Here is a 9,937-nt window from a genome sequence, read left to right on the forward strand (position 1 = left end):
AGTTACAGGCCATCATATGCTGCCAGTATGGGTGCTGGGAACTGAACTTGGGTCTTCCGGAAGATCACAAGCACTCTTAATGCTCTTCCCAGTCCCAGGAAATGTTTACAAACAGTCAAGTTATTTCAATGTGAATTGACATTAATGATGACCCAGATTCTTTCCCTCTGTTAGAACAGCTCTCTGTAGTATGCTGGCTTTCATCCCCATAGGAGTTCAAAATAGTGGTAGGAGCTCTAAATAGTACATCTTGGTAAAATAATTGAAGGGGCAGAGGTAACTGTTCCGTCTTCCTGAGTTCTTTTTACATTGAGAAGAATATTGTGAGTCCTTCGGTAGACTTCCCTGCCTCATTGGCTGGATTTGCATCATCTGCACACTCCTAAACCGGTCCCGGGGAATGGGATTGTGAGTACCATATTGCTTAGAGCAGATAAGATTCATGTCTCCTCAGGGCTTGAGAAGAGCAGGCCTCCCTTGAAGCTAGGGATTCTGACACTTTAGGGTTCCATGAGCAAGGAGTTGAGAGAAACTAGAGAGTGACCCATGAGTACTAGAGCCAGGCTGTCAAATCCTAGTAGCCATGTGTGCTATTTATATTTAAACTTAACTACAGTCTAGAATTCAGTTGTTCAGTCACCCTTAACCATATTTTGGGCACTCAACTGTCACCTGTGACTCTGGTTGCTGGATTCTCTGCCAGAAAGAGCTGGGGCAGAGCCCAGAATGGCTGGACTCTCCCTGGGGTTGAACGGGGATGGTGAGTGTGGTCACTCAGTCCTCCCCCCTGGGCACCAGGGAAAAACATACCCACTGAGTCTGGAGTCTGTCAAAGCAGGAGCTCGGTTAATGGTATCAAGCAGGGACTTATATAGGGTTGTGTTGGGGGTGGAGAAACCTGGGATGGGTCAAGGTGGAGCAAGGAAAAAGGGCCAATAGTATTCTGCCACATTATAGGTGGCTAGGCAGAGATGGGCCTAGGTTGGGTAGCCAGAAACAGGTCTCCAAACTCGAACAAGTCTCAAGAAGTTACATTAGGCCTCTCCAAACTCAAGTTAGGCTTAGGAAGTTACACTGGGCCTCATGCCCAGTCCTCATGAGGCCCAACATATCCCCCTTTTGCTTTTATTAAGAAGGAGAATTGCCTTGCCCTGGAGTTCCTCTGAACTGTAGGGGGCTGAGGGATGTGTGGGTCTCCAAGGAAAAGAAACCAAGAGAACCATTAGAGGCCAATCAGCTACAAGAGAAGTACTTAAAACACGAACTAAAACTACCTTCAAGTTCCCTGCCCCCCAGCTCTAGGACATTTGTCTTAGGGGAGCAGCTGAAAAACAGGGCATGGAAGACAAGGGCAAGATAGAAGAGGCGTTAAGAATGTTTTAGTGGTACTAACTCCTTCTGCCTAAGGAGGCTGGGATGGCCTCATCTGTGAGCATCTGACATGAACCAGCAGCAACACCTGGAACCTTCTAAGCAAAAGGTGATGGTTAGCACCTGGTCCTCAGTCAACACCAGGATTCATACCTATCTCCCCCATTGTCTACACTTAAGAACAGCCAAAGGGCACAGGAGAAAACAAGGTTGGGATCTGGGGGAAAACAAAGACCCGATGTTCTCTTCCCACCATGCAACAGCAGAGCACCCCTTCAATGGCGTTGCACACCTCCAGCTGACTGACAAAACCACCAACAGGGTTTAGGCTTTGGGACTCTCAGAAGTAGCCTAAGAAGGAGTCAAGCCACAAGGCAATCAGGATGGTCCATTTCCTGTTTCCTGCAAGATGTAGGACTCTCAGCTACTTCCCCAGCTCCAAGTCTGCCTGCATGCTGCCATGTCCCACTATGATGATAATGGACTGAACCTCTGAACTGCAAGCAAGCCGCCTCAATTAAATGCCTTCCTTTATGAGAGGTGCCGTGGTCAGGGTGTCTCTTCACAGAAATAGAAGCCCTAACAAGACACACAGTGACTGCTTTATCCACTGATCTCTCGCTCCTCATCCCTTTGTGAGATGAGGTATCAGGTAGCCCAAGTGAGCCTTGAGTTTCTGATCATCTTGCTTCTACCTCCCAAGTGCTGGGATTACAAGAACATGCCATCATGGCCTGGCTTCTCTAATTTTCAACCATTACAAGTGATTGAAGCCACAACCTCCTGCACGCTAGGCAGGTGCTGTGCCATTAAGTTAGATCCTCTGTCCTCACTGAGTTCTAAGGAGAGTGTCTGCAAGCCCAATTCAGGTCAGTGTCAAAATCACTGTCACTGTGTGTGTCTAAGCAATCCATCGGTCACAACAAGGCAGCATAGTCTTGAAAGTGTGCCTTGTCATGATTATTGATGTGTATTAAATGGAGCCACCAGATCATTCGTGTTCACACATTAGTCGGCTATGTCTGCCATAACAAATCACCACCAAGGGTGTTTTCACATATGCTTCCATCAGTATATTTCTGGGTCCTCATTTCTTATGAGGACACTGGTCTGCTGTATTGGGCGAGGACCATCCAAATGATCTCATTGTGGTATTACTTAAAGATGCTATCTCCATACAATTGCATTCTGAGGTCCTGTGGGTGAGGGGATGACCCTATGACTTCAGAAAGAACACACTTTCAGAGCATCTCCCTATCCCAAGTGCTACTGATTTCCCTGTCCTTGTGGATGGTCACACTTTTCCACGTGTGTTTAGAATGTGATTCAATGTGCTTCTGGCCACATAAAAGCTCTGCGCATGTATTTACACTTGTAATGAGCTGTTAATACGCAGAGGGAGGTTAAGAGAGGGCAATCCACCTGCACTCACAAACCCAGAGACAGACACCACTAGGGCAGACCCCAGTCTGTGAAGCCTGTGTTGGGCTGTTCTTACAGCCATGGCTGTTTGTCCCCTTCTGCCTCTCTCCTCTTTATAATTCCACAGGAAACCATGCTTCCATAATAGAATACTTTTCCTTGCTCCAGACATTAGTGATGAATCATACAGCCGCTGAGCAAAACAGCCCCGCAGACTCCCACATCACCCTGGTCCTGAAAAGCTTCCTCCAAGGCGGTTGAGCCCTGGTGGCTACAAGAAGAGCTAGGAAAAGCAGGGGTCTTGGAGCATGGCTAAGACCATGTTGCCACCACTTATACAATTCCTTTGTTACGTGGGTACAACATACGCAGCATCTCTTCCTGTAGTTTGCAATCCCAACACCAGGTGGAGAAGTGAACCCCACAAAGGAGACAAGTTCCTGAAGAAAGTCAGTCAGGCTCCTGCCACCTCAGGGATTCCTAGAGCCAGAAAACAGTAAGGTAGGTAGGGCAGTCTGAGGTCACAGTCCAATGCACCAAGCAGATCTGCAACCCCCGCCTCCAGTGTATGTCCGCATCCACCCTGCTCCAGAGCCAAAGCGAAGACAAAAGAGGCAACTGTGTCTACAGTGTTATCACTCATGTGCACTCAGTAGCATCCTCTCACCTCAGCAACACTTTGGACAGAAGTGCCCTTTGGACGGAGATTTCAAAGGAAAACCCATCAGCAAATTCAGGCTTAGGTGGGCTTGGAAGGAAAGCTAAAATGCTTACAAGGGAAGTTTAGTGATCAAAGCTGCTCCAGCTCCTTCTTTAATTCTCGAAAACGGTGGCCATGCACAGCCCAACTGCAGGCTGTGGGTTGTCCTCTCTCAGAGCCTTGCTGCGCTGGGCACCCCTCTTGAAACCTGCAGCATCTTTCAAACATCTGAACGCTTATGCCTTTGGGAACCTCAGTGCTCTGAACCACACTCGGAGGTGGTCTCCATTTCAAAGAACAGCAGTTTGGGCAATGCTAGTTCCTGGGGCTGGTTTTGTTTAACTGGTTGTGGGTGAGGTTTGGTGGTGTTGGGGGGTGCTTTTTTAATAAAAACGGCAGAAGGGCTGGGAATACAGGTCTGTAGGTGGGCATTTGTCTGGCATGCTTGAAGCCCTGGGTTCAACCTCTGACACTGAAAAAAAAATGGGGGGGGGGAGTCAGGGGGAATTCCCAGAAAACTACAAAGACAAAATTAATTGTAAAAGTAGTTGTTTAAAATGTGGAAAGAAATCCCCATAGTTTACAAATAGCTAATAGACATAGCAAACTATAAAAAAAAACCCATACAAATAATAATAGTTGCATTAACTTCCTGACATGCCTCTATAATTAATTTCTGTACTTTTGGCTATATACTCTTTGCATTACTTCATGTAGCAATAACTTTGTCATCCATGTTGAAAGTTCAACTTTGCTTTCTACTAGTCTTGTTTTGTTTGTTTGTTTTGACACCAAATCTTGCTGTGTAGCTCTGGCTGACTTTGAACTTGCAATCTTTCTGTCTCAGCCTCCTAAATGCTGGGGTTACAAAGTGTGAGGCACTGTGCCTGGACAGATTTTGTGGGAGCCTAAATTACATTTTAAGTCTTAATTACTGTGTCTAAGAGATCCATGAAACAAAAATCCATGATCTGCAAGCCCCTTGCCCAAGGACAGAGAGTACCTGAAATGCTGGAGGCCTTTGTTTAGGGAGATAACAAGTCACAGGTTCTCACTCCTTTGACCCTACTAACTAGACCTGTTTGATCACGTGTGGGCAGGAGGTTCACTGGGAGGAAATACATCAGGATGCTTGCCCCTAATTTGACCTGATGGGAAATACTTTAAGCCCTTGCAAACCTTGACTCAGGTCCATTTCCTGGGAACTGGGTTATGGACCTGGCCAGAAACCATCTACCTGGTCAATATTTAATTAAAGCTTGCTTTAAATTTGGCTTTAAATGGTGGCAATGGTCTTAGTCTTGACCAGAGGGGTTAACAGTTTCTACTAATCTTCCATGTTCTCCCATTTCTCCCCACATCCCACACACTTTCTAGGCCCCTTTCGTGTTTGTCATTCAGGCTGGAACACTATACCTTTGAGTCAGGACGTGGGTAAATGAGTAGTGATAGCCTTGTATGCCTCAAAATCACTCCTCCAGCCAGGCCAGGGAGGAAAACCCTTCCAATCACCAAAGAGACTTTGAGCAACACAAACATATATGCCCCTGAACCCAAACTGACTATTCCCCAACTCATTCCGCAGGGCTTATCCCCAAAATGTCCAGGTCTGCCTAACACTGGGACAAGATTTGAAGGAGTAAGGCAGAGTGAGACTAAGAAGCAATTTTAGCCAATTAAGGAAACAATTTTTTATTGCTTGTGATCTTCCCAGTTGTGCAAACTAATCAAAAACGTATGACTGCGTGAACTGCTGGGTTTCTTGAAGCCCCTAGAAGGAACCTTCGCGAATGGAGGAGCGGGATGCTTAAGTTTCCTTTGCTTCTGAGTAAACATCCCTTTGCGTCTGGAAGGCGGGCGGGCAGATGGTGGTCTGAATCCTGACCTTGCTACTTAGCAGCTATGCTGGGAGGAAGTGAAAATTAGCGCTTTTGAAAAATCCATTTCTGCAGCTCTGTGTTAGAAATGATGACAGTCTGTATTTCTTTGGAGCCTGTGTGAAGACGGAGAACATGTACAGAAAAAGCCTAGCAGAGCGCCTGGCGCACACCCACCCAGCAAAGGGCAGCGCAGAATCATCAGTACAGATGCAAATCTGCTTCTGGAGGTAGGTCGCTGTCTGTACCCCACCCCCACCCACCTCTGCTTCTACTACAGGGAGCCAAGTCTCCTTAGAGTGCTCACACAGGGTAGCAAGATTGTAGTGGAATCCTGGTATTGCCCAATGCTTCCAAAACCATGGCAAGCCAGGTGTGGTGGCACGTGTCCATTGTCCCAGCACCTAGGAGCCTGAGACAGGAGGATAGGCATGCATGGGGGCATGGCTCTGACAGCTAAGTGGGGGAGGAAAGGAGTGCCTAACACATATGGGGGGCTTACTAACTCCAGTCATCCTGCAGTTCAGCACAAGGCTTGGTGAACCTGCTCCTCCCCCTATTAATCAAGACTTTGCCATTTGTCCTATGGGTTTAAAGGTGTGCTAGATACAGCATTTGAACAATGCTCAGGTCCTCCCCAGTCTCTGCGTGAGTCTCACTGGGAGAAAATGTGCCAAGAAAAGGGCCAAAGATCAACTGCCTCACAATAGGCAAAGTTAACAAGGTAGGAGTGGAAGAAATAATTTACAGAGAGGAACAGCATCCAAGGCAGTGTTACAGGATCTTGTCGGATGTGAAGACAACCCAGGGAGCCACTGGTGATATGCCTGGAGCCCACTGTGGTCAGAACCTTCAGAGCATTTGGGGGCTGGTAAAGGAAGGACAGTGTCACCAAGAGATAGGATCTTTTTTTTTGGGGGGGGGGATTGACACAGGGTTTCTCTGTAGCTTTGGTGCCTGTCCCAGAACTAGCTCTTGTAGACCAGGCTGGCCTCGAACTCCCAGAGAGCCATGTGCCTCTGCCTCCCGAGTGCTGGGATTAAAGGCGTGCACCACCACTGCCCGGCTAAGAGATAGGATCTTGATCTCTAGTTTAAAATGAACTCAGTCCGGTTCAAATAAAAGTTCAGTCCAGTTCCCAGTCACACAGGAAGGTTTCTGCCTGTAATTTCAGTATTTACAAATGGCTAAAGCAGAAGGAATGACACAAATTTCAGGCTAGCCTGAGCTAAACTGAGAGACCTTGTTTAAAGGAACAAATTATTCCACACCCCCCCAAGTCAACCCACCCCTCAAAATAAGAATGCATATTTCCTAATAAAATTCAAGTGCACAACACACACTTTTTATTGCATGCATTTAAAGTATACAACATGCGTGCATGTGCGTGTGTGTGTTATTGTGTATACACATGCGTGGGAGGACCTGCTTATGTGTGAATGTGGGTGTGTGGAAGCTAGATGTCAATGTTGTACATTCTGTGTCTCCCTTAATCTCTTTTCCACCTTGTTATTTGAAACAAGGTCTCTCGCTAAACCTGAAGCTTGTCAGTTGGCTAGATTGGCTGACCAGCAAGCTCTGAGGATCCTCCTGTCTTGTCACCCCCACCTAGAACTGGGATTACTGCACCCAGATTTTTAGGTGGATGTTGGGGATCCAAACATAAAGTCACCTACTCAATCCCCCATGTAACCTGACTTTTTATATCGACAGGACATATTCTCTTAATTGTGTCTTCTGATGCTTAGAAATTCCTAATTTCAAAACAAGAGCATAGCTCAGAGGTGCATTTGCCTACTGTGTGCGGAGTCCTGGGCTCAATCCCCAGAAACACACACACGCACACATACACACACACACACACATACACACACACATACACACACACACACATACACACACATACATACACATACACACACATACACACACATACACACACACATACACACACATACATACACACACATACACACATACACAAACACACATACACACACATCAACATTCTGAGCATCAATATACTCTAAGTTACCAACCTTACCATTTAGGTTAGTGCCGTAAAGATCATAAGTCTTTGTCTACTTCAAGATCAAAATCGCTCTTAACTTAGCAATTTTGATGTTTTTTTCTTTTAATGTCACATTTCCATCTGTCTTCTGCAGAATTTATTTTGCGCATCTTTGGTATTCATCAGCAAGTCAAAAAAGACAGCATTCCCAAAGTAAAAGGGTGATCCTCCCAGTTACAGAGACATTGGCAATTCGATCAACAAAAGATTTGTATCCAGAGAAGTTAACTCCTACCAGCCAATAAAATTAATCCAAGTTGAGCATATTGAACCAAATTTCAAAACACTCCTGCTTTGGATTGAATTAGGAACTGAAAGTGAAACATAACCCACAAACTCGTATTTTGAACACTTAGTCCCCCCTGGTGCCTGCTATTTGGGGAGGCGTGGGAGCGTTGGGAAAAAGGGTCTAGTTGGGGGGAGTGAGCCACTGAGAGGCTTGCTTTGGAAGGTCACGCGTGGTCCCCAATCCTGTTCTTTTTTTCTGTTTCCTGTTGGCCATGAAGTAAGAACCCTTCTCCACCAGAGGCTCCATACTTTTCTTCCTCACACCAGGCTCAGGATCGAGGACTATGGACTGAAATGTCCTAAAGTGTGAGATTGAATAAGCCCTTTATCAGTAAGTTACTTGGGTCACAGCTATGCTACATGAAAACAACCAGTACGGTTCCAGAGTTTCATTTTGGGAGTGTTGACCTGATGTGTCACAAGTGAAAAATTTCACATTGCGTAACTTTGTTTAGTGCACAAAATTATTTAAAATACTGTGTAACAGTAGAAGTTAGGCATGATAGGGCACAACTGTAATTCCAGTCAGGGCATTCAGGAGGCTGAAGCGGGAGGATCATAAGTTCAAGGTCAGCCTGAGCTACCAGGGAGAAGTTTGTCCGCTTGGCTACATAATGAAACTTCATCTTGGTTTTTTTTTTTTTTTTTTTTTTTTTTTTTTTGGTTTTTTCGAGACAGGGTTTCTCTGTAGCTTTGGTGCCTGTCCCAGAACTAGCTCTTGTAGTCCATCTTGAATAAAGATGAAATAAGAGTGGAGGTGTGACTCAGTGGGACATCCTTGCTTAGATACACTAAGCCCTTGTTTCAGGCCACAGCCTGAAAAGAGAAAAGAAGAAACAAAAAAGGTTATTTAAAAAATCATCATCAGGCCCATGTGGTAGTGGCAGCACACGCCTTTAGTTCCAGTACTAGGGGAGGCAAGAGAATCTCTGAATGCAAGGCCAGCCTGGTCTCCAGAGCAAGTTCTGGGAGAGGCAGGGCTATGTAGAGAAACCCTATCCTGAAAAATCATAAATAAATAAATAGTCATCTCCTGACTGAGTGTGTAAGAGATCTGTGTATAGCCAAGCACTGGGCCGTTCCGAGAATCCAGCAGACAAGAGGGAGGAGAGATTGTATAAGCAAGAGGAGTCAAGATTATGATTGGGCAGGGGAGTGGGGGGAGTAGGGGACACCCACAGAGACAGCTGACCTGAGCTAATGAGAGTTCACTGATGGACTCTGAACCGACAGCTAGGGAGCCTGTATGGGACCATCCTAGGCCCTCTGCATGGGAATGACAGTTCTGTTGTTTGGTCTGTTTGGGGGGGTCCCTAGCAGGGGGATCAGGACCTGTCCCTGGCATTTGAACTGGTTGTTTGGAACCCATTCCCCATGCATGGATGCCTCAACCAGCCTTGATACAGGGGGAGGAGCTTGGTCCTGCCTCAAAATGATATGGCATGCTTTATTGACTCCCATGGGAGGCCTGCCCCTTTCTGAATGGAGGAGTGGGGGGAAGGAACGGGAAGAGAGAAGAGAGGGAAAACTGTGGTTGGTATATAAAATAGATGAAAAAATAATAATAATAAAGAAATACCCTTAAAAACAAGACGTATAGTTGAAATGAATTTTGTAACCACACTTAGGCACTAGTCCCAAGGTATCTCATTACATATATGCAGATATCCCAAAAACCCAAAGAAAAATCTAGAACACTTCTGGCTCTAAGCATTTCAGATGAGAGTTACGGCACCTCTACAACCAAATAGAAAAGAAACTTAGGTGAATAAAAAACTCAACATAAAAGTAAAAAAACAAACAAACAAAAAAACTTCTTTTTTTGGACAGGCTTCTAGGATGTAGATCCTCATGCCAGTCTTGGACTCAAAGCTCCGTATTTCCGAGCATGTTGGCCATCTCTAATGGAGTGACGGAGGATGTTGTCTCTGCTCACAAATGCCAGTCATGTAGCTTAACATCAGAGCTCTGGAGCATCTGTCAATCTGAGCAGTGATAGCATTCGGTTCCTAATTCATTTTACTTACACAAATGGGCTGGAGCCAGACACGGATGGGTAGATACTCAGCAGCCTCGTCTGTGAATTCCTCAGTCTAACTCCTGCCGGGTTTGATTTCAAACCAGCAGTGTGAAGCCTCTGAACATGGAGATGGCCAATATCCTCACACCGCATTTCTATGGGGCAAGTAGAAACAACTGCAAGGGCAT

This window comes from Chionomys nivalis, chromosome 15, assembly GCF_950005125.1.
Source record: "Chionomys nivalis chromosome 15, mChiNiv1.1, whole genome shotgun sequence".
Lineage (NCBI taxonomy): Eukaryota > Metazoa > Chordata > Mammalia > Rodentia > Cricetidae > Chionomys > Chionomys nivalis.